Source organism: Gallus gallus, chromosome 3 (assembly GCF_016699485.2).
Source record: "Gallus gallus isolate bGalGal1 chromosome 3, bGalGal1.mat.broiler.GRCg7b, whole genome shotgun sequence".
NCBI lineage: Eukaryota > Metazoa > Chordata > Aves > Galliformes > Phasianidae > Gallus > Gallus gallus.
Window position 1 is genome coordinate 64386855 of NC_052534.1, and position 24911 is coordinate 64411765.

The 24911-nt window shown below is 35.7% G+C and overlaps 1 protein-coding gene and 1 long non-coding RNA gene across 10 annotated transcripts in view; one reads left to right on the forward strand and one right to left on the reverse strand.

Annotated features, from left to right (window-relative positions):
- Positions 1-22679, reverse strand: LOC121110192. Of its 3 annotated transcripts, none has more exons than XR_005858193.2 (4): positions 22625-22679; positions 13305-13416; positions 3804-3903; positions 1-2111 (listed from the first exon to the last, which is right to left on the reverse strand). It is a non-coding gene; the product is annotated as an uncharacterized LOC121110192 (long non-coding RNA). The 3 variants fall into 3 exon arrangements; XR_006938663.1 differs by lacking the exon at positions 22625-22679 and adding an exon at positions 13641-13846; XR_005858192.2 differs by having other exon boundaries at positions 1-10057.
- Positions 1-24911, forward strand: part of HS3ST5 (heparan sulfate-glucosamine 3-sulfotransferase 5) — a 197352-nt gene that overhangs the window by 117865 nt on the left and 54576 nt on the right. The window lies entirely within an intron of this gene.

The window sequence follows — 24911 nt, forward strand, 5'->3', positions numbered from 1 at the left end:
CAGAGTTTCTGTAATTTTATTCTTTTCATAATAAATGTGTTTACAGCCTGCAGGTTAAAATGAATGAAAGCAACAAAGAATACATAAGATAAACTCTGCACGAGTAAGTACACCACCAACAGAGAACAAGACACCAAGATGCATGAGTCATTCCAACTCCTCCATAGCTCACTTTTGCCACACCCACAACGTTATCTTCAGTCTCATGATATTTGATGTTTTTCTTAATGCCTCTCTGGAATGCTGGAATCACTCAGTGCATGAAGACCTTTGCATCCATTCAGCAAATTTCTCAGTTGTTCCACTTAGAGTAGAGGATTTTTTTCCAAATTCCACCAGTAGATATTCTTTCAGTATTTTTATGATGATTTCTTCAGGGCCTCCCCTGAACAAAAGGGTAACAATCTTATGTAGTGTAGTGTGCTGCCAGATGTGTTGCAAGATCATGCTCATAATATTAAGCAACTCTTGCAATTGCTCCACAGAGGAAGCATGTTCCAGCTTTTGCAGTCAAACTCTGCAAGCAGGGCAAATGACAAAACTCTGGAAAAGCTGTAAATAGATGGCTCACAACTCAAGACAGAAACAAATCCATAGGGTTACTGTGTAGGGAAGTAATAATAATTTTAGCTTTTCAAAAAGACAAGGGCAGACTCAGCTGCAAACAAATTTTCTGTCTGTCTCATTCTATTGCCTTCAGCCTTTTGCTTCTCCAGTAGTGTGTGTAAATAAAAGTGAATTAGCACTTTCAGATGTACTTCTTCAACCCCACAAATGTGTTATTAATGTGGATTTTTCAAGTTTCAAGGAACAAAAGGTTTGTGATCGAATTATATGAAAGCATAAATAGAATGGGTATCAGCTTGCAGGGCATTTCTCCTCCTATTATTCACTATAGATTGTGAAGAATCATCCTTAACAGATATGAATTTTGGGAGAGTACACAAACAAACTTTTACAGGGAATAAATTCCAGGAATTGATAGGCAGGGGGGAGTGAAAAGGGTGGTTTGTAAAGCACAGGAGTAGTAAAGCCAATGGGAGAACTGCTGCTAAATGAAGCAAGGGTTTGCTGAGGGAAAATGCATGGTACAGGAGTGGAAGGACAACAAGCACAAACTAAACTCAGTATTTTTAAGTACTGTATTTGTAGCTCAGTCATTTGTTTCCCTGGTGAAGTGGTTGCTTCCTTTTCAGCAGTGGGGCCTCCAGAAAGTAGCGCATGATTTTAGGTTGAGGAGAATCATGACAGTAAGTCCACTTGGGGAAGTAGTATGTGCGCACCTCAGCTGTGGTGACCCAGAGAGGGTGCTGTGCACTCCAATGCAGTGCAGAACATACCCACCCAAAGGGGGAACAACTATGGTATCCTTCCTGCCTACAAGTCCAAGCTCTCTGCCAAAAAAAGGCAGGGTACACAGAGAAATGTCAGGTCTTTCTTCTAAAATGTATCTAACATAGGAACCCAGGGATTACTGCAGCCAAATGAAGCTCCATTTTTTTCCTCTTGGGAGTCTGCATTATAGCTCTTTCTTTAGTTCACCATTGCATGGTGCTTGCTTCTGATCTCAGTTCTGCTCACAGACCAGGAGGGACTATGCATTGAGAACAAGCAAAAAATACACAGAAATAATGTTATATTCTCTGGAGAACAACTGTCTCATACATAGTAAGAATAGAAGTTACATGACAGCTAAAGGCAGGAAAATGCAAAAAGAAAAAAAATAAAATAAAATACCTGAGGTTTCCAAGGTAGATATAGCAATTTTAGCAGTTAATACCCACCAGCTGTTCCCTGTTATCCTTTAGCTGGAGGTTTCAACTTCCACGGCTGAGTTGTATTCATGGATGGTTGTTAAGAAGGAGCCTGATGACATACAGAAAGAGACTCAGATTCTTGATGAGGGCTTTAAAACAGCTTAGCTGAGTAAGTAGCAGCAACAAAGGAAAACAACTTCTCAAAGTTCTTCAAGGTTATCCATAAGAAGGCATACATCTTTGTCTTTGATTTCTCCCTTCTTCTGATGAAAGTTTCCTGATGATAGAGGGCAGGTGACAGAAGGGTATGTTCTCGTAGCTGACCACTGTGTTTTGCATTTCTCTTCTTGTGTCCTATGAAGAGGCTAATACTTAGGATGTGATTGATAGGAGCAATGAAAAAAGCCCTATATGCAGTTGAAGTAAAAGGGTGCCTTTCTCTGAGGGTGCTGGTGGACTGAAGCTGGTATTAATCCTTTTGGACTGTTAAACTGATACTTTTGATAGTTCATCTTGAAACCTATATATGTTCCCTGTCTTGTGGGAATTAAGGTATATCTATTGGTATTTGTAAGGAACTTCATTAGGGAAACAATTTAAGAAAACTAACGTTCCTATCAGAAATATGAAATTAAATGCATTCCATCTGTTGTGTACCATTGTTCAACCTCAGCTTTTTCTCTCATACTTGTAGAATTCCTGAATGTGACAGAAAAAAAATAACTTTTTTTAAAGTTGCCCTTTGTAACATGTGGCAAATGGTGCTTAGATATCCTTTTCACACTTGTGTTGTGTGAGTGAAAGGATATATAGAGAGAGTTGTCTGTCTTTTTATTTTGTTTTTTCCTTGTTAATTTTTTTTTAAATCACTTTGTCTAAATAGAGAAGGCTTCCTTGCAACATTATAGAGTGCCTTTCTCTATGTTTTGCATTGTTTATTATTATTTTGTCAACACTAAGTAGTGTTGATCAGGAAGTTGATATAGTTACTAACGAGCTATATTTCATATGTTGATTTCAGTCAACAGAACCCATTTTTTCAATACTAGGTAAGTTAAAAATGTAGTAAAATGCATGTTTGATTTATTTCCTGGAAAGTTGCCTTACATCATCACTAGATGTTACAATTGCTCACATTCCTATGATCTGATTGTAATATAGGGAAGGAAACAAATCCCTTGTCTCAGTTATTTTCCTATGTGCTGCTTAATAGTGACTCTGCTTCTGCGATAAGGAAACAGCAGTTTGAAATATCCCTCACTGATGGTGCCAAAAGAAAACTGGAAAATCTCCAGGACTCTCTCATTCTGAAACATTGTTGAATTTCTTTGTGAACATATGAATATACATATCTTGCTTATTTGAGCAACAATTTTTTTTCTCACTTTACTGTACTTTCTTCTTGTAATACATATTGGTCCAGAAAGAGATGAGAGCTTACCCATGTACTGAGAAAAGTGAGAGGTGGGGAGAAAAATAGTGTTATGCATATTAAAATTAGGAATTTATATGTTTTCTTTTTTAATATATTCTTTTGTAAAGAACTGGGAAATTGGAGAAAACATTCACTATGTTTTAAGTACTAGTGAACTGTAATGGTTATTGAATTGCTCTAGAATTGAGGATTAGTTGTTTAAACTGGGATAGTGATCAGAAAACAGAGTAATAATTCTGTAAAAACAAAAGGTTGGGGTTTTTACAAATGTTGCAGCTCCTTTTGTTTGAACACAGAGAGAAAACCTGGTTAGGAAGTAAGCTTTTGTATGCAGTTGCACATAGAGGAATGACTGTACTCCTCTTTAGGTTTTTTATTTTTTCTTCTGATGGTGCAAAACATTCCAGAGAGAGATACCTTGACGTTTAGGCAGGAAATGCCAGGCACTTGAATCCCTCTACCATTCTGCACCAAGAAGTCCCCTGACTGGACACACTGATGACACCTGCCAGCAGCTTCAGCTCAACTTCTATGATGTTCATAAACAAAATTACAGGAGGACTTTAATATGAAAAAAGCCTGAAGGTGGTGGACATGAAAATGTCACATACCATTGAGTGGATGGATGGATGGAAGCTTCCTCTTATTTCTCCACTGTTGTCCAGTCAGTCAAAAATATATTAAAAGGTCAAAGTTATGGCCCATGTTAAACTGCAAGAAGGAAGCATATTAGAAATGCTTTCTCTCTCCAAACCTAGGTTAATTTAATCTGGATGCAAATTTAACAACATTATTGCTGAGTGAGGAGGACTGCTCAGGAATAAAAGGAAATAAGCAAAGAAATATCTTTGGGCAAGTGTTAATTTGTAGTGTGACCTGAAAAAACTCAATTTCATTGTGACCCATATTAACAAGGACCTGGTCTTATAAGCCTTGTAATAATAACAAAAAGAAAGAAAAAAAGCAATTTATGCAAAATGAGGTGAATCCTCATCTCACAATATCTAGAGAATGTTCAGTTTTACAGATGATTAATTAAAAAAAAGACTTGAATAAATTACTTAAAAGCCTTTTAGTAAGCAATTACTGGGGAAGTTTTAAGAAAAATAAAAAGGGTATGACACCACAGGAAGCAGCAAAGCATTGTGGGAGTACTGTATTGAAATAAAGCAGAATTCATTTATGTAATTATTACAAACACAGCACTTCTACAGTAGTTAAAAGTTCTACTATGTTATACCCCCCTCAAAAAAAAAAAAAACAAAAAAACGTACATAATGGAAGTTTAGGATTCTTTTTTTTATGTCCTTTCTATTTCAAATTTTATTGAAAGTAGAATAAATTGAAATGTATATTAAAAAAACAAAAACCTAATACATCTGTTTCTAAAGCACTCTTCCGGGTTCTGAGTTTGCTCTGTTTTATTATCTTTTTGCTTCAGAACATCTTCAGAATGATTTAATTAAGGCATTGCAAGCATAGCCAGTCTAAAAAAACTGCCTGCTGTTACCTTTGTGTATGTTAATCAGTGAGTTGAAAGACCTACAAGTTTATATTTTAAAAGCAGTCAGTAATTCACAATGTGGGTACTCCATTTGATATGCATAGAAAGAAACAACTGAGTATTAAATCAGCATTTAATATCAGGTTTTTTTTAAAGTGTGTAAACTTACAATCTGACATAATCAATTTTGGTAAATTATGTTGTAAATATGTATATTTGTTTTAATGAAATAGTCACGTTTGCTATTATTATACAAAACATTAATTGAGGTTAAGACTTTCAAAAGAACTAAAGGATGGTAACACCCTGAGCTAAATCAACTCAATCATTCCAGCTAGAAGCAATAAAGGATTTGGAGTGAGTTTCAGAAAGTAGGTGTTGGGACTTCAACACCAGTGTTAGGTAAAAACAGAGAGGAGAGAAATCAACATTTGTGTTGCTGCTTCTGAGATGGCTGAAAGCCTTTCAGTAGCTGTTGTTTATTTGAGTTTGTAAAGTTCTTGATTCATTTTTAATATTTCTGCACCAAATGACTTTGGCCTGAGGGGGTTTAAATATTTCCTCTGCATGTAGAATGCATTAAGAAGCAGACACCACTTTTATTTTGCTGCAGCCGCAACACAACAGAAGCTCACACATCTAAGAGTAATGCTTTAAAGAACTAAAATTATAAAAGCCAACATTTGGGTCTGAAGTTAAGAACATCTTTCCTTGGTATTAGTGAATCCAGACCTAATTATTATACACTGGTTGCAGGTACACATCACATTAACTTTGAGTATATTTTCTTAGCTTTGCTTCCTCACTTGCAGGGTTATGAAGGGACCTACTCAATCCCATAAGCCTGGTCCCAAGCCAGGACTGGTGTGCTGAGATCCTGTGCACACTCCTGAACTTGATGTTTCCTTTAGTTTTGTTCAAACAACTCCTGTTTCACATGCTACCATCCATGAAGCAGAATGCTATTTCTGTGTGTTGTTACACATATTGGATCACAAACCAAATTTCCAAAAGGATTATGTGCCCAATATTGAAACTTCTAACTGAAAGAAGTCCTTGCCCATGAAAGCAGGCACAGCCATCACCATATCCTTCAGCAGAAATGCACAGGTTGATAACCAGCCCTGGTGTTTTAAGCTGAGCTTGCCTCAGGGAGCACCATGATGGGTGCAGTGCTGGCTCCTCCCTCACCAAGGCGCACCTGTTACTCAGCATCTTCTCTCTAGTCAGCACCATGCCTCCTGGCATAGCTGCCTCCCAGTATGGCTCTGGCAGAAGGACGTGGCATGTGATATAGCAGGGAGAGAGAAAGGTTGTGAAAAATGATTTAGGCAGAAATCTGCTGCGCTCATCTTTACCATGGCACACAAAAACAGATTTAACCTCTGTAGAGGCAGACACCTGGGGATCAGTTGCTGTATTTTGACCCTGCGAAAACAACAAATATTTTAACAAATCCTTCATGTTTACACTTGTTTAACAAGATGCTGTATGATTAAATACTTCCAGAGTATAAGTGATATTCCACTCAAATTTTATTGTCTAGAGAGAAACTAGTGATTGAATAATGTTAAAAATGTTCCTTCAACACGCGGCTACTGGTGACTTAAATTGTAGCAGATTTTTAAAAGCCTACTTGTGTTTTAAAGGCAATTTTTACATTCTAAAATATTTATTCCACACTGGTTTGAAAACAAGAGCAAATTATATCTGCCACTAACTAGTTTATACTTTCCTTTAATTTATTCCAACTCTGTCATTATATTGTCCTTGAAACTATTTTCTGTCACTGTCAAACATGATAGCCTCGGGACAGAAATGGAAGTGCGATAATACATCTCCATGAGCATTTCTGCTGAAGTACTTTTAAAAGTTTCCAAATGCAGACACTTAGATTTAAGCAGGGGATGAAAGAACAATGAAGCTAGGAGATTAAAGGAACAAAAGTAATTATTTTAAATGTTATCATTTTAACATTCTAATATTAATCTTGAACACTGTTATAATTGCACCAAATGATTTATGTAAGTAACGGGAAAAAATATTTTACATTACTTCTCCCATTCCTCTATGAAGAATAATGTCTTCTCTATCAGTTTCTTTTTTCTTAATTATGATTCCCAAAAATGTGTTACAGGGATATTTTTCCAAATTTGGTCTAAATAGTCTTAACATTAATGGCTTAGTGCCTTAAAACTTTCATGTAACTATCAAACCAGTTTTTAAAAGCATTTAATATATTCATTCTCAGAAACCAATGTAAGTTCAATGTGTGCTATTTTTCCATTTCAGACATAACCTAAATAGAATAAGAAAACCCAAAATGTAAGAATTTTATTGTTGTAATAATGTATAAGTAAGATTGAGGGGAAGAGATTAGACATTCTTTCCCCTCTGTCTCTTCAGTGTATGTTGTATAATTTATCAATTGTTTATTTCTTATATGCTATCATTTTAAGAGAATAATTTTAAAAGGTCTTTTTTTTTTCCTTTGCCTAATTACTAGTACATTTTCTACTAGTACATTTAAACTGGATCAGCCATCATTTATGCTTTGAATTTCTGCAGACTGGGAGGCTGAGAGCCAGAGTTCTGAGATGAAGTCATGTCTTAAGTTTCTAGAAACATGAGTCGGATCGCCTTCCGTTGCTTTGAGTACTGCCATGTTTTCATTACATAGAATTACTCTTGCGTGCTTGTTGGTCTATTTTATTTTCTTCTTGCTTAGTATCGGTAACTTCATCAGTTCCTACCTCCTTCAAACGGTCCATAAAACAGATCCAAAGGAAAGGTGTTTCAGTGACAGAACGCAGTGGAGACTACACAGATATTTTACTACTTTGTCTCTTCCAGATGTTGGCTGAATTGAGACCTTCCTGTGTCCCATTATTTTGATATCATTTCCAATGAGCCAGAGATGAGCAAGAGTAAGTGGTTTATCAGATTGGAATATTTGTGTAAAGGCTAAGAGAACATGCCCTTGCTCTCATTTCAGCAGCTCCTAGGACAAGGCAGTTGTTTTGAGTAGGAAGATGAAGGAGCCTGTTTGTTTTACCAGGATGTATTTTCCTTCACTGCATAGTGCTTCTATTAAATTATCACTTCAGCCTCTTCATGATTTCCTAAGAACAGAATACCAGGCAGGATTCCACCTTTTTCTGAAGAGTGTTGGTTGGGTGTGTATGAAATGTGGAGTATGCATTCAACTTGCATGCTGTTATACATGACTCAGCTGCTTACTCCTGCTGATATACAAATAGAAGGGATATTATACTAGTGTGTTTGTATACACATACCTTGATAATGAAAAAGGTTCTATTGCTGCTGTACAGTATTCAAATATTGCTGGCTTACTTGCCTTACACACAGACAAACCAACACCTACATCTAACTTTGTACAACTAGAGATATGCATATTTATATATAGAAATGCCCTTTTGTGCATATTCACAAATAAGTTTCTAATTGCAGCTGCAAATATTTGAAATAGTATTTAACTGCCATATATTAAAGTAATTGGAAGGTCATAAATAGAGTGCAGCCAGTAATGATGATTTAAGGAACTTCTGCCTGAAAATGCAGTTGTCCATTATGTCAGCATGCTTTTTTCAACATTTTTTTTTTAGTGATAGGATTTTATAAATCACTGGCACCAAGTGTTGCATGTTCCATATACCAAAATACTGTTTACCCACACAGATGCATGTGTGGATGGCACTGAATCACACTAGTAAAGTAAAAGTAAAATATTTTTCATGAGAGAACACATAAATATTAACCTTTATTTTTCAAACTCATTGTCTATTAACACAAAAAAATAGTTATGCTGGCGTTGTTCTAAAATTTGCTTCAAAGAGAAAGAAACTCAGGCAAAGACATTTTTAGAATGTCTCTATTACACTTGGGTATCCAAGGAGCTGATGTCCAGCTGGGGCGATCCTGCCTTGTAGGAGCACCTGAGCAAATACTGGGAGTACTTCATCTCACCCAGGCAAACACTGGAGAGGGTAAGTGACTTGCCTGTAACAGGTTTAGAAAGGGTCAGCAGATGGCATGTATGAGTCCATTATCGTGGGTTTTTTGAGGGGAGGTCTGTGAAAAATACTTTCTTGAGTACCTCAGATGACATGCTATGCACAAATTCTGAATGTTAGTCTAAATAAGGGGATTTCTGAAGATGCTATGCTAGGTAAGGAAAAAAAAAATCCCCAAACTGATGAATGTGTTTAGGAAAGGAGTTATCTGCATCATTAAAAAATATGCATCTACAGTACTGACAAAGTTCAATTCCCATAACAAGCAGATTAAAGATATTATTTATATTCCCTTCTTCTAGATCTTCACACTTGTCTTCTTTGTTGGAGTTTTATAAAAACACATTAAAAACATCAGCATTGCAAAAAAAAAAAAAAAAAAAAGGGTTTAAGGCAACTCATCTTCTGGAAAATGTTTGTTTCATTGATGTTTCAGCTTGCAGAGAAGTAGTAATAGAAACTGCATCTCTGATCACTGCAAAATGGATTCTTGTCAAAAGCACTAACTGTCCTAATAGTGTGATGCTATGTCTTGCTCTGTCTCACTGCCAGGCTTAGCTGTAGAAACAGCATAATTATATGAGTAGCAACAATTCCCTTATCTAGTATGAACACTTGCTACTGTTAACTGCATTTCAGTGTGCTGAAGATGAAGCACAGAATTAAAATTTAAGCTGAGTTTGTTGGGTCTTTTAATCCAAAGGAGGTTGATTTTTTTTTTTTTTTTGTCTTTCTTTCTTTTTTTTTTTTTAACACTTTTTAAAACCTGTCAGAAGAGCTGAAGAGCTACTGCTGCCCAGGGTATACTGCCTGCCCTCCTTTGTGCACAGCTGCATCCTACCTCTGTCTTGCTGAATTCCAGTTTTACTGATTATGGCAATGATAATGGCACAAGTAACCTTGGGACTGTGTTGTTTGAGAACTAATTTTTTCACATAAACTCAGGAGTGTATTCTCCATTCCTGCACCTCATTGCCCCATAAATATATTTCCAAAGTGTGGACATTACTAACAAATCAATCCAGATACCTATGTGTTTTTCTTAAAAATAACCAATTCATGACCCAAAAATCCTGATCCAAAACTTATTAATGTCAATGAAATAACTACTAGAGGGAATTCAGGCATATCAGGCACCCAGAATAAATATTTTCTAGTCCATCTTAACTATGACACTAACTACATGGATATTGAAATTACAGTAGTGAAGAAATTGTAATGATATTTAGAATTAGTGAAGTTTTGTTATGAGAATACCAAGTTGCATGAACATAAGTAGAACTTATTTCCAAAGCATGTCACAGAATTACTGGAACAACAAAGAACACTGTAGAAAGAAAAAAATGCATCTGAGTTAGAGTAGAAGGAGCTGGAGTAAATCCAGCTAAGAATGATGAGTCAAAATTCATTGTATATTGTATATTGAACAACATAATTACAGTGATTATGGTTTTTGTCATCATAGAGTTGATGAATATTTTCCAGAAATGGAAATTTCCATTCTACAGCTATCCTAGCTGTCTAATACTGCTGTATATTAGCATCTCATAACACTGTAATAGTGTCAAATATAAACAGATTACTGTAGAGAATCACCAGCCAAAAACAACAAAGAAGGCAGATTATATCTAGGCCTTCTGATGATCAAAGACTTAATATGCTTTATATTCTGTTTTATAAATAATGAATATGAAATGCTTGTGACAGTAACATCAAAGCTTACATATTTTTGTAATAATTATTTTTAAATTATAAGCATATTTAAAACAGCTATATTTATTAAATAAAGAGCCTGAGGAATCAAACATGAAGAAGTAGCTAGGAGGAGATTTATTATCTGTAGGTCACTTGTATCTTATTTGTAATGATTCCTGCTAACAAGAAAACATAAAAACATAAAAGTGCCATCTATAAAAGTTAACTATTTCTCTGGATTATTCTGATCTATTACAGATCTTCAGAAGGATACGTACAAACAAAAAGATTTATTTTCCCTGTTTTGTTTCAAACATGCTGTTTTAAATATTTTGATGGTCCTACTTGAATAATATACCATCTTCTACAAACTGAAGAGACTCTCTTAGCAGCAATAATACCAACTGTTCACACTGAAATTACATAGAATTTCTTATTATTTCACATGGCAAAGTAAGTATCCTTACCTGTACAAACTCTATACGTAAACAACATCTACATTTGAACACCTACCTTGCTCATATTATCTTTACCTGGACTTTTAAGAAAATTAAGATAAATTTTCAATGCCCTGCCAAAGAAATTCAGGAGAAGACTCAATAAAGTTAATCATCCTTGCCACACTAATGAGAAATTAATACTCAAATCATCTACATTTTATACACTTTATATTCAACACTGTCATTTAAACTCTAAAGCAGCAAGAATTATGGGAGCTCTCAAGTTAATAATATTGATCTAATGCCTTCAGCTCAATGACAATGTCAATTATTTTACCTTTTTTTTTAGATAATATGGGAAGTATCTATGCTCTTAGTAACAGTATATGTCAGAAAGTTCCTCTCTCCCAAATTTAAAAATAAAAATTCTCTGATTTTTTCATTGCAACTGATTCAGATTTTATCTCAAATCATTTATAGGCTTTCCTAAGGGAAAATTAAGAAACAACTTTGATGTGTAAACTTTGGACTATGTAAGGAAATTGATTTACTCTTTAATTAAAAATCCATTATCATTTGCATTCTGTTTTAATAGTTCAAGTATTGTTCCTTTCCCTTTTAGAATAATATACCTTACATACTTATCACTCACCACCATTGCAATGGCTGCATTATTTCATTCAAATTCAACAGGTAAAAAGCCATCTCAAACCTTACATTTGCTATTCTTTCTTTCAATCCTTGCAGGGAAAATAAAGAAACTCGGGATTCCTCTTAGAGCCTGAACTATATAATTTTATCTTGTAATTTGATACTTCCTTACTATTTCATGTCTGCGCTAAACAAAATTATCTTGAGATGTAGATCACATATTGCCAGCCTTCTTTATCAGAGTAGAAGAGAGTTTTTGACCTAAAGGCAGGGCATAGGTATCATGAACAGTACACTTCAGATGCCTGTATCTAAGGCTTACGTTATACATATTGTTTACAAATACATGGGTGAGCACAGCACACAAGACATAGCAAATTACTATGAGACTTCTTCACTGCAGCATTGCAGTTTCTTATTGCTGCTTTCTCGGTACCTTCTCATCTGATCTGTGAGGCAGGACAAGTGCCTTCTAACATTTAGAAAGCTGCCCTTTATGAGTGTTATCAGAAAGCCATCTGCAAATTAGCAGCCTATTTACATGTTGGCAGACCTGCTACAGAAAACAGGTTTTAATTTTCAGGTGTTTGTTGAAACAGAGCAAAAAGGTGTTAATTAACCCTGGCATGTTTCCTTGGGGCCTAGACAGTTCTGAAGATTTTCATATGCCCACTCTGAGAGTGCGGTCTTAAACAAGTCCTCTGAATTGTAGGTGTTTAAATTTGATTATGCATTTTTTAATATCATACTTCTAATAGTAATACTCATTCTGAGCCAAAGGAGATTTCAGTAGATAATTTTTCCTCAAACTCACATTGAGTCTAAGTCTTCTAAATAAAAAACAGAACAAAAAATCCGTATTATTTATTTGATAGGGTTTTGATGATATTTTTCCAGGGCAGGAAGTGGCTGATGGTGCAGGATGTGCCTCTGAAACTTTGTGCTGCTCTGGTAACAGCATGGGGATTTCTTGTGCTGTCCCACCTTGCACTCACATCATTGTTCGTAGTAGCTGTTAAAATAAACTTCTCTTGAGCACCAGGAATGCTGTGAGGTGTCTGCACTGTGGCTCAAACTTCCTGCTCTGGGTTGCTATATGACACTTGTGGTTTTAAAATGATATATTTTTCAATGACATGCAACACCCAGCCTGTCTTCAGTGTACTGGTAAATAGTCATTGAAATGAGAGACCGTGAAGGACAGACCCTGAGGTAACCTATAAACATTTAAAAGGTGTTATGCCCAGAAAGTGGGCCTTTCTTTGAGGGAAAGGGTTGTGCTGTCACTTCTGCTACACACATTAACAATTTGGGCATGTTGGGTATTTTCTGATGGCAGGAGATTAAAAAATGCAGCTGGTCTTTGCTGACAGCTTTTTGTAAATATAGGGGAAATAAGGAACAGGCTTTGTATTTCTGCTATCACCTGCTTTCTTCTACTTAGATGTGTAAATTGCTTTTAAAACTTCACAGATGTTGGCTCCCTGAGACACAGTACCTTCCATCCTCTTGTTCATCAGCACAGACTAGAGTAGATATAGCCAAAATTAAATTTATAATATCTCATGAATTGTCCTAAAGAAGAGATCTTTTTCTAGAGGACTTTTGCTAAATTTTTTTCCAAAGGGATATCACTGAAACAAGAGTGAATAATGCCATACAAAATATAGCTAAGTAGAACATTAACAGGCAACACCTTTTAATGGACAGCTTAGCTATTGCTAAACTTATGTCCTTCAAATCTCAGCCTGTTAGAGGAAAACTAGCATCACTGCAGTTGATCCTTACTTTCAGTCTTCTAGTGACTTTTCAGCTTCTTTGAAAGAAGAACAGCTGCTGCATATATTCAAGTATCATGCAGATGGTTGTCTGATATTGATGTCTTCCAGTAGAGATCATCCTTGGGAAATAAATAGATATAATAAAAGCTCAATTAATTTGTGTTTTCATATTGAATGCTTTTAATCAACATTACAAAAAATAATAATAATAAATCTCCTAGAAGTGTTCCTTGTTAAAAAAAAAAAAAATGTCCTGAGAGATTTTGTACAACAGAAGCCAATAGAAGAGAAATCAGCTCTTACACAAGAGATTAAGAGTTAAGACTTAATTCTAGACTCTTACAGATTTAGTAGTTTGCTTGTTGCCTTGAAGACAGCAGTATCATAGAATCACAGAATGCTTGGGTTGGAAGGGACCTCAAGAATCAAGTTCCAACTCCCCTGCCACATGGAGGGCTGCCAACTGTTAGATCAATTACTAGATCAGATAGCTCAGGGCTCCATCCAACTTGTCCTTAAACACCTCCAGGGATGGCGGCATCCACAACCTCTCTGGGCAATCTGTTCCAGCACTCCACTACTCTCTCAGTAAAAAACTTCCCCTTGACATCTAATCTAAATCTCTCCTCCTTTAGTTTAAAACTATTCCCCCTTGTCTTATCACTATCTACTCTTGTAAAAAGTTGATTTCCCTCCTGTTTACAAACTGCCTTTAAATACTGGAAGACCACAATGAGGTCTTTCCACAGCTTTCTCTTTTCCAGGCTGAACAACATGTCATATTGCTGTATAAGATCCTATTTTAACCACTGTAGGTAAAGGACTGGCCCACCTGTTTAGATATAAAACTTTCCCTAGCTGATAACTGGAATGATAACTCAGAGAGTTGCCTGTGATCAGGAATAACCTACACTGAAATCAGGTAGTGAAGTATAACTAATAAAATAGTTGATTGTATCATCCTTATATGAAGGGTACAGTTCAACAAAAAAAGAGCAAGATTCTTTAATATGGTTAAGAAAGGATTTCATGTGTCTGTTTTCTTTCCATTTTGATACAGATGACATTGTTTTAAAGGAGTTGCTTCAATAATAATTCATTTAATTGTAATTAACACAAGCTATTATCCTGTGAATCTTAAGGGAAGTGTCCTTAAGGAGAAGAGTCTATGGTACTGAGTGGCAGGCACTCTACACCAGGGATCCAACAACAAATTCAGTATTTGTCTTAAAAATTGTTATGAGAAGGCTTCGTACTTCTCATACCCTCCATTACAGAGAATATGTTAGAGTCTAATACAGGCCAGAGGGTTTTGCTCATTTGTAGTATAAAACTCTAACAAACTTCTGCTACCCTTTCTTTTACAGCAGTGCAGACTTGACAAACTCAAGCAGAGGATGCTGTGGGCAACACTGACAGCTTAGACTCATTTCAATTTTTTCATCCAGACCAAGCCAGATTAGCAAAGGAAGGGATGAAAATTATTATTTCTAATTCTAGTTATTTGAGTAACATATCTTCCAACTCTAAAATTAAGTCAGATACAAGTGCTTATTCCTCATGAACAACTGAGACCTTGCCACTTCGACAGATTTTATCTTAGCAAGCAATCCTTTTATGCAGCAGCACATGTAAGTTACTATCCCCTTATGTTTGCTTTTGCAGTCTTAAATTTCTACTGGTACAAAACTATTCTTGGTGACTGTTATTACCACCACTGATATTTTTCTGTCTGATTGACTCCAAAGGTTTCTCAGTTCTTTCCTCCATTTTATAACTACTTAAGACTCAAGTACTCCTTGCAAAAATTTTTCAAGTCTTGATGTCCCTGAGAATATGTAATATGCAAATAACCCTCTTCCTCTCATGCATAAAGAGTCTCAAGACTATACTTAAATGAATTCATGTGGAATTGCTACTTCCTAATTTTTATCATAGTATGCTAATGGATTTACATTTGTTTGACTTCTTTCTCTGGAGCACACTACATGGATTAGCAACGTGTTCCTATACAATTCTCCAGTCACTCACTTGATTGCAAGGATAGGCTTTGTTCACTTTCTTTAGAAATGTTTCTTGGGGTGAATCTACATTAAGTAAGAACAAGTGTGACTATATCCTCTTTTGTCAGTTATTAACTGTAGCTATCAATTATGCTTTTTTTTTTTTAATCATCTGAGCTGGTTGCTCAGCTGCTATATCCAAAATACTGAAATACTGGGCAGCTGTTAATTACAGGCTAAATGTTGTAAGCTGTTCTTTGCAGGTAGGCTTCTGTATCGCATGGAGACCAAGTAAAATCTATCTAATGATAGAATAACAAGACAGTGCTGCATTCTCTGCTTCAGTGTTCTGTGAAATCATCTGTAAATAACAGCATCTAATACTTTTCAAGTTGTAAAATCTTTTAGCTAACTGAGTGAGTAGTACACAAGAGATTTAAAGTGAAGCAAGTACTACTGAACCTACTAGATCTATAATACTTTATCCAAAAAACTGTCATTATCTATGATATGCATACTTGTGTCCTTTTATTGTGCTACTTTGCATATTATGTTCTAGTGGAAGAGGAATACAGAAATCCATCTCCGACATTGCCTATGAATTTATGACCTAGGCATGCTCAGAAATTGATTTACAGTCTAGTGATGTTTTTTATCCTTATATATGCACCATAGGCTTTGAGTAAAGCCTCGTACTTGAGCAACCAGGATATTTCAATTTGGCTTCTTCACAGAAAATGTAGATGAGTCTTTAGGAAAATAAGTATGATCTTGCTACTGAGAAGGTGTATGTCTTGCACATCATTTTCCATGGAACAATGTAGATACTCAGACAGAACTTAGTGTAATGGGAACTTTTTCCACTACAGGCACATCTATTCTGAACATTCTTGGCTAGTCAGTGGCTCTTTTTATTATTTTTATTTGCAAAATTCTGCCCATTCCTCATCTGCATTTTTCACATCCTACCCAACATCTTGTTTGACAGTACTGTGCTCCTTGCAACAGAACAACCCTCATTTCAGTTCTGCTTCTTTTTCCTTTCTGCATGTTGTTGTCATCTGGGCTAAGATCTCTGTTTCATCTTTGTTTTAGTGACCACCTGAAACAACTCTGAGAATTTACTGTTTCATTGTCAGTCACTTCTTTATGTACATATTACACCTAAACTTTATGTACATATTACACCTAAACTTTCAGGTTGACAACACCACATTTATCAGCCCTGCAGATAGCTTTGATTTCTTCCAAATACTGTGCCACTCAATATCATTTTTTTTCATACTATTAAGTGCACTGACCTCCTTGTCTGCCTGAAAGCTGACCAGTTGGCTTAAAAACGGAGATCTTACACTCCCTAAAACATTCTCCTGAATTTTAACCAGCAATGTAGTTATTCCAGTGTTTATTTGGATGAATCCTGTAAATGTAAAAGCTTTGGGAAGACATACACTATGTCACTTAAATAAGTCCTACATCTGCACATTGTTGCAGGTTGTTTGTCTTTCTCACTCTGTGAGATTAAGAGCTTCCTCCCTGTTTTTAGGAATATTTTTGCAGAGAGAAGGGCCTTAAAAATTGCCATTATATTTCAGCTTCTTTCTGTAGTCCGAGAAATGAGTGCTGGGGCAGCTGGATTCCAGTAGAAGTGGTAATTTTTAGTGATTTTACAATTTCAGCTTTTCTTTGGCAGCAGAATTTGTCTTTCAGGTACTTTCTCATTCTCCTAATCCCTCGTTTTATTTATTTATTTATTTAAACTAGGAATTCTGTTATTTTTTTTCAGTAGAATATATTCAGTGGTGCAAAAAGAAAAATATATATATATATTTCATTATATACATTATATATATGTTTATCATTATATTATAGCAAGCTCCTCTCTCTAACAAGGAACAGAACATTTCAAAAATTTCAATGCAAGAGTGTGCCAGTGTATTTTATTTGGGGAGGGTTCTTATATATTTATTTATTTCATAGATGTAATAGACAAAGTGCTGTTTCATGCAATATGCTCTGTGAAGCTGAACTGTTGTCATAGCTGGTATCTCATTTTAACTTTGCAGGTCTTGATGGGAAAGGATCTGAGTTCAGTCAGTTATCGAGCGTATGCTCCAGTGACTTCCAGATTGATGTTTCTGTCATACAAGAATGTGACAATAGCTGCTATGGGTTTCCTGATTCACTTAATTAGATTTTTCCCTGTATAATTAGCACATCTTTAGTCTGAACTTCAAACTATGTCACCCTTTTTTTTTTTTTTTTTTAAATTAGTGAAAGTGTTAGAGAGGATTTTATTCATCTCATTCCTTGTAAAAGTCTGTGCTAAGACCCACTAGGAATATCATAGAGCAAAATTGTTAAGAGGTCAATATGTGATGTGGAAACGAGCTGTTTGACCTAGTTTGGGCTGTGGCTCAGACATCTGAGCTAACTGAAGAGTGGCTGTGAGGAAAATCTCTCTTTGTTTTGTAGAATTGAGGTTGAAGCTAGTGGGAAAGAGTGGGGTGACTTTGCAGTTAAATAGCTATTCAGTCCTAGAGGTCATCACATACACAAAAGCACAAAAAAACCTGGCTTACCATACTAGGAGGGAAAGAGGAAAGCAGCACTGCAGAGCAAAGAAAGGTACATGCGCAGTATGGAACTTCACAAGTCATTTTATTCATATGTGTAATCATAGGAATTCAAAAGCTTTGGCTTTGTCCTGTAATGTTTCTGTTCTTTCACAATGTCTTGCAGAATAAACCCTTTTGTTCTGACATGGAATTGCAGAACTATTGTAAAACTATCAAAATTTAGTTTTAAAAAAAAGCTCTGATTTCATACTACAGAATAGAAAACATATTCATGACAGGGTTGTTCTTGGGGTTGTTTGGCTGAGGTGGTGCAGTTAATCTGGAGTTCACATTATAAATCCCCTAACCTCTATGTTGATTTATTTTTAACATAAAATCTTTTGTGGCTTTAAGGCTAAACAGTATAATATATGCAAAGAGAAATATGTCATTTTGAGAGACTTCTGAAAAATGTCAGCACTTTGCATTAGCTGAGGCTATACTCTATGCATTGCAGCAGCTCCTTAAAGATTTCCAATAGGCTACTGCATGCCAATACCTCATAATGGAATTCTTTAAAAGCACATTAGCATGAGGGTACTTTTCAGTGGAGTGGGAAGGTGGCAGGAGGGGTTACAATAGGATTTTGACATTCAACAGTATGATCTGATGGCTAAAGCATCCTCTGCACTCCCTCCAGCACTACAATCCCATGGATCCTCTAGTATCCCTGCGGTGGCTGCTGTCTGTGTTATGATGCTCATCCTTGTGGTGGCCTGTTTTCCCTTCCTTTGGGAAGGAAACATGCTTCTGAGAACAGTTACAGTTACAGTTCTGAGAACGGTTCCTCTGCCGTTTTGGTTATGGATATGTGAGCAGCATTTATGACAGTGCTTTGTGACACAATCAGTCCATAGTCCTTCCAATGGGAAGTGGCAGGAAATTGACATCTGCATAAGTGTCAAAACTACACTTTTTTTTTTTTTTTTCTTTTAATTGGACTTATGTTTGTTACCATTGCAATGTAGCTTCCATAGTGGAGAAAAATGAATGGCAGTAAAGATCTTTCTGCCATTTGAAGACTTCAAGGTTCACATTGTTCATAATGATTTCTCATCCCTCATAGAAAAAAAATAATTTTTAGCACATATTTATGCTCCTGCAGACTGCTCTTACAGATGCCCCTGACTAAACCTTCATTAATCCAGAACTATGATTTCAAAGCAGAAGCGCTGGAACTAGCAATGTTTATATAAACACAGATGGCCTTGATATCCATTTGGAGAAAAAAAAAATGGGGGGGGGATTTTTTGATAGACAAAAAGTAAAATAAGTTAGCAGAATTTGGTTGTCTTACTTTTCTTTAAGAAGTTGGTTTCTATGTATGCTTTGAAAACGTTAACATCTTTAATTCTGATGTTATCAATTTAGTATCATCACATATTGCAGTATAATAGAGAAAAGCCCAAATTAGTCCTTCCTGAAAACTAGAAATTCCAATTACACTCTTCAGCTGTTTAGCTCCCCAAAACATCTTCAAAGTTTGAGAGCAATTTATGTTGTCAGACCACTAAGTTGATTTTACAGAATCTAACACAACTAGTGCCTGCTTATGGGAATTCTGAAGCCTACTGTGGTTGTCCATGAAGGCCACTTTTTATGGCTGACCTTGAAGGAGAGTTCAGTTTGGTAATTTATGGCAAACACCATCCAGGAAGACCCATTTGCAAGATTCACTGTCAGTTAGTGCTAAACGATTGCTCCCAACTCTGAAGACAATCTGAGTCTCTGACAGGGCAATCCCATAAAAAATATTGCCTGGCTGCCCAGGTGTCTTTTCCAATTATCTGGAGTAGAAATTAATACTTTTAAAAGCTGCTAGTTTTTGAAAGGTTATTACAATTTATTCCAGTAGTTTCTTTTACACATTATGATGAATTGGTTTATTACGCCGTTATTTTCCATGTCAGCTTTTTCAGAAGATTGAATCATAATGTTGAAACATTAGAGTGAATGGCAAACATATTATTTTACAGCTGAGTAATATATTTTCTCTAAAAAATTGTGCTGTGTTTTTAATAACAGGTAATTTTATTATTATGTTGCTTAATGTTGTTGCTCCACATTATTTATTTCTCTGTAGTGAGAATGGAAGGACTTGCTTTTAAGATGCCAGTGATATCTTGGTCAGGACACAGAACATATGAAAGTACAATAGCCCAAACTGCAAACTGTGCTTGGAAGCATAGCAATTCACAGCTTCTCAATATCAGTGTAATATATGGAGCAGCTCCAGGGAGAATAAATAGTTAGATTCACATTAAAGGGCTTCTAAATTTAGAAGCAAGGCTTTTTAATAATATGTTTTTTTCATCGATTTTTTTTCTTTCTGTGATAATCTCTATTTTTGAGTGCTATTTTTGTTCCCCAAATCTTCTCCAACTGATTTATAGAAGTATATGAATTAGCATTTTAATGGGAATAGATGAATTTCACCATTTCTCTGAGATGAGTATATTCCCGTTTATTTAGAACTCAGCAAGACTCAAAGACAGAATAAATTCAGTATTTTTTTTTCTTTTTCTGGAGCAAGTAGGGAGCAAGAAGACAGAGCAACTCTAAGATTCTCATCCTATTTGACACTGTATCCACATGCAGAATAGTTTATTTTTCCAGCATGAATTCCCAAACTTTGGCTCTTGATCATCAGTTCTGCAGGAGGCTGAGTACTTTGAACTCCCATTGACTTCTTTCACAGCACAATAAAGTTCTCATCCTGAGGTGCACAGCAATGCCCCATGTATTTTTTAATTGGAGCAATTATCTCAGAATGGCTTAGTATGAAGCACGATTTCAAAAAAACACAATTTCCTCTAGGTAAATGGTGTCAGTTTCTAAAGTTGTTGGTTACTGCTAATGAGTATCTGACACTATTTTTCAAGCAAGCACAAGTATAGATAAAGATTTGGAATTCAGCCCAAATGTTTAGTGTGTAAGACACCTACAGCTTGAATAGCATTATAATGGCATTGAAAATAATCTTTCCTCAAAACTAGGTATGGTATTGCCATTCACTGTTGGAAACCATACTTCTGTGGGCATGCAGGGCAACCTACCATACACTCAGCACCTCACAGATATTGCTGAATTGCATCCTCCATTTCATTAGGCTGATTTGCATGTCAGTATAGAGGTTAAGCTCAGGATGAATTTATCTTTAGTATGGTGTACAGAAGTAATTTCAATTTTTTAATATGCAATGCGTGAATTTCTCCTTCATATCTTTGCAACAGGTTTTGTATAATGCTGTAGTTCACAAAATGCAGAATTGTTTTATGGATGAGAACACATTATATTGCAGGAAAACGGCACGGTTCCTGTTTTAGCTGGGGGAAGCTCAGACCATGGAGTTGGACTTCCTCTGAGTCCCACAAAGAGACTTACACCCCAGCCTTACCCAGACCCCTCCGCAGAACACCCCTGGGTTCCTCCACGTGACTCAGATATGGCCGCTGTGAATGTTCCCATTATCATAGAATCATAGAATCATAGAAGCACTAAGGTTGGAAAAGACCCACAGGATCATCCAGTCCAACCATTCGCCCATCACCAATGGTTCTCGCTAAACCATGTCCCTCAACACAACATCCAAACACTCTTTGAACACCACCAGGCTTGGTGACTCCACCACCTCTCTGAGCAGCCCATTCCAGTGTCTGATCACCCCTCCAGAGAAGTAGTATTCCCTAATGTCCAGCCTGAACCTTCCCTGGCACAGCTTGAAGCCATTCCCTCTAGTCCTATCACTAGTCACACGAGAGAGGAGGCCGACCCCCAGCTCACTGCAACCTCCCTTCAGGTAGTTATAGAGAGCAATAAGGTCTCCCCTGAGCCTCCTCTTCTCTAGGCTGAATTATGTTGCTGGACAGAGCTGAACTGTGTGTACATCACAAAGTTCCTATTTTTTTCTAGATCACATAGCAATAAATCTGTGGCTATGTTGACCTATCTAATCATTCTTAAAAATAAAAGCTTCACGACTGTATTCATTATATTTCACTGAAATGCTTGTGAAGATGGTTAGGAAAAACAATTTTTTCCATTTCTATAAACATTTTCCCCAGTTTATCATATCAATCTCAATGAAAAAGCCACATACCTGAATTCAAATGGGTAGAGAAGAGATTTCTGGATATTTCTGATAAAAACACTGAGACTATCAGTAACTACATTTACACAGTAGCTTCTTGTTTTTCTGAATATCAAGATTTATTTCTCCTCAAGATAAATATTGACCTTGGCTTTAAATTGGTCAGAATTAATCTTTCTAGTCAATAAATCTTGGTTTTCCTCTCCACAGAAGTCAATATCTATTTAGTATATCAGATTATTGAATAGAATTAATAAATATAGCTCTGCGTGGAGATTTTCATAAATGGTGAATAGTCCAAATTAAGGAATTTTCAAAAAGACTCACAGAGTGTGTATAATATAGTCTATTTCAGTTTAATGTTAAGAAACTTATGAACTGTGCATTAAATGAGCTACTGTATTACTAAGAGAGGTACAGTAAGTTCTGTTAAGTACTTATTTCAATACTTGGCAACAGTGAACAACAATAAATAATTCAAGTAGCCTCTAATCTTGTTTTCTTTTTCCTTAATTGTTTTTATACCATTGTTTTGACATTTATCTTAAATTTAAAATAAAATACAAAGAAGAAAATGAACGTTGTGCACTAATCCACTTGCCAATTGAGTACTTACCTGCACTGGAGCTGCAGGGAACATCTTCAGAGTTTGCAAAGCCCACTATGGGTGTGAAGTAGGATGAGCTTCTGATCTTGGAGAAATAAAAGAAAAAGATTTGAGATGTGTTTGTTTACTTGTTCTTGTTTACTTGTATTCAACAAGATGCACTTGTTCAAACACAAAGTTATTTATAAATCATAGAGGTATTATATCAACATCTCAGTGAGATTCCAGAGCCAATGTGTAAAAGGTTGTGTCTTACCCTTCACCCAGAGAGGCATTTAGATGCTAAAAGTTTGCCAAGAAGTACTTACAGATGCAGAAGAGTTCAACAAATAGAAAACTCCAGAATTAAAGAGGCAGCCAGCATTTCTGCTTATGAGATTTTCTCAGCCTGACGAGATCCCTGGAGTGACTATAACCTTCAGGTTTTAAATTTAAAAAGATTATTTTAAGTCAAATTTAACTCACCGAAGAAAATCTTCGTTTTAGTTTTTAATTGTTTACAGAATGCAAGACACAGTTTAGCTTCTGCAGTAGTTTTTCAAAATGTTGCATCTAAATCTTTTTTTAAGCAATATTTTCTTTCAAAATGAAAATGTCTATGATAGGATCTCTATTTTCTTTATTTCTTTTTTGAAAAGAAAAATAGGGAAAGAAAAACTACATGTATTCTTTGTGTTGTAATTTTGCTATTCACTTTTTTGGAGGATGTATAATATATATATGCTCTGTTCATTGCAGAGGAGTTGGATTAGAAGACCTTTAAAGGTCCCTTCCGACTTTGAGGATTCTATGATTCTAAAAGTTTGTATGATGTTGTGTCTATATATGTGTGTAGGTAAATAAACATGTCTAGGGAGATATAAGATACTAAACTGTATTGGCCCAGTCTGAGTAATGGATGAAGATATTCAAAACATATAATTAGTAATCACCAAATTGGTAAAAAAATATGGCATGTACTCCTTTTAAATAACATATTGACACCTCTTGGAGCTTCAGATGGAAGCATTAACACTTTTGTCATATGCACATCACCTCCACGCATATTGAGACTTCTATGCATAGTAAGTCATTTTTTTTTCTCTAGCAACAGACAGAAAATTGTATGTATTACCACTGTAAAAAATCATATTTTCCAACATATATTTTCTACCTCTTTAGTTCTAAGGAAAGGATGTTATATATATAATTTTACAATACTATTCTTAGTGTTAAAGAATAAAAAAAAATCATTAATCAATGTAAAACTAATAATAAAAAAATTATTTTTATTAAGCAGAGAAAAGTGCAAAGACTACTCTCTCTTACCTATAAGTTCTCATGCTCCCGGCCTTCCTTTTAACAAGATATCCTTTTCAAAAAAGTTGTCTCCTTTGTACATAGACAAAGGTGTATCCCGTATGCAGAAGCCCAGTAATATCTCCCCAGCAAGCTATTCTACTAAGTAGGGGAAAGCTGTAGTAAATTTAATATATTACTCTCTGACAGTATTGGATTTATTCTGTCTTCACTGTGATATTTGACTGAGGTGATACATATTCACACCTCCCCAGTGAGTCCAGACATGAAAGGGAAAATCTACTGCTCTTATTTCCCATTCAATTTCCTACATTTGTCTATCAATAAATATCCTTGTGAAGCTTAATGTTCTTGCCATGTTAATTTGTTCACCTATATTAGTTATATTTAATATTTGACTCACCATGAAACTTGAAACAAATCTAATTATTTCCACCTTTGTTTCTAGCCAGGTTATTAGCAATTCATTAATAGGATGAAGTAGCTTTCACATACAGTATTTAGCTATCCAAAAGCAAGGATTTCATTGCTAGTTCTGCTCATAGTTTGTCAAATGAAACGTGGCAAGCTCTTGACTGAGTCCTCCTTCAAGAAACAAAAACACTTAACATGAAGTCATTCAGATGCTGTTCTGAACTCTGAGGAAATAAACTTCTATGTATTTTTAATATTTGGGTGGAATCACCCCCCCCCATTAGAATAACAGAGTGGGGTTTAATTCACTTGACAGTGACTGAAGTACTAAACACTGAGTCTGAGTTAGGTAATCATTAAAATTGTGTCTCTGTAGAGAGTGATAACCTTCCACAAGTAACAGGCACTATCTATCTTAAAATACGCAGAAAAGAATCACTTTTGGAAAAGCATGAGTCCTTTGTAGGTCTAGCATGATATCTGCTAGCCTCATCCATGTATCTGTAATTATCACAGAGCAAGTCAGTTGTCATTAAATATTTACGTCTAAGCACTTGAATTTCTTTTCAAATTTTTGTTCTTT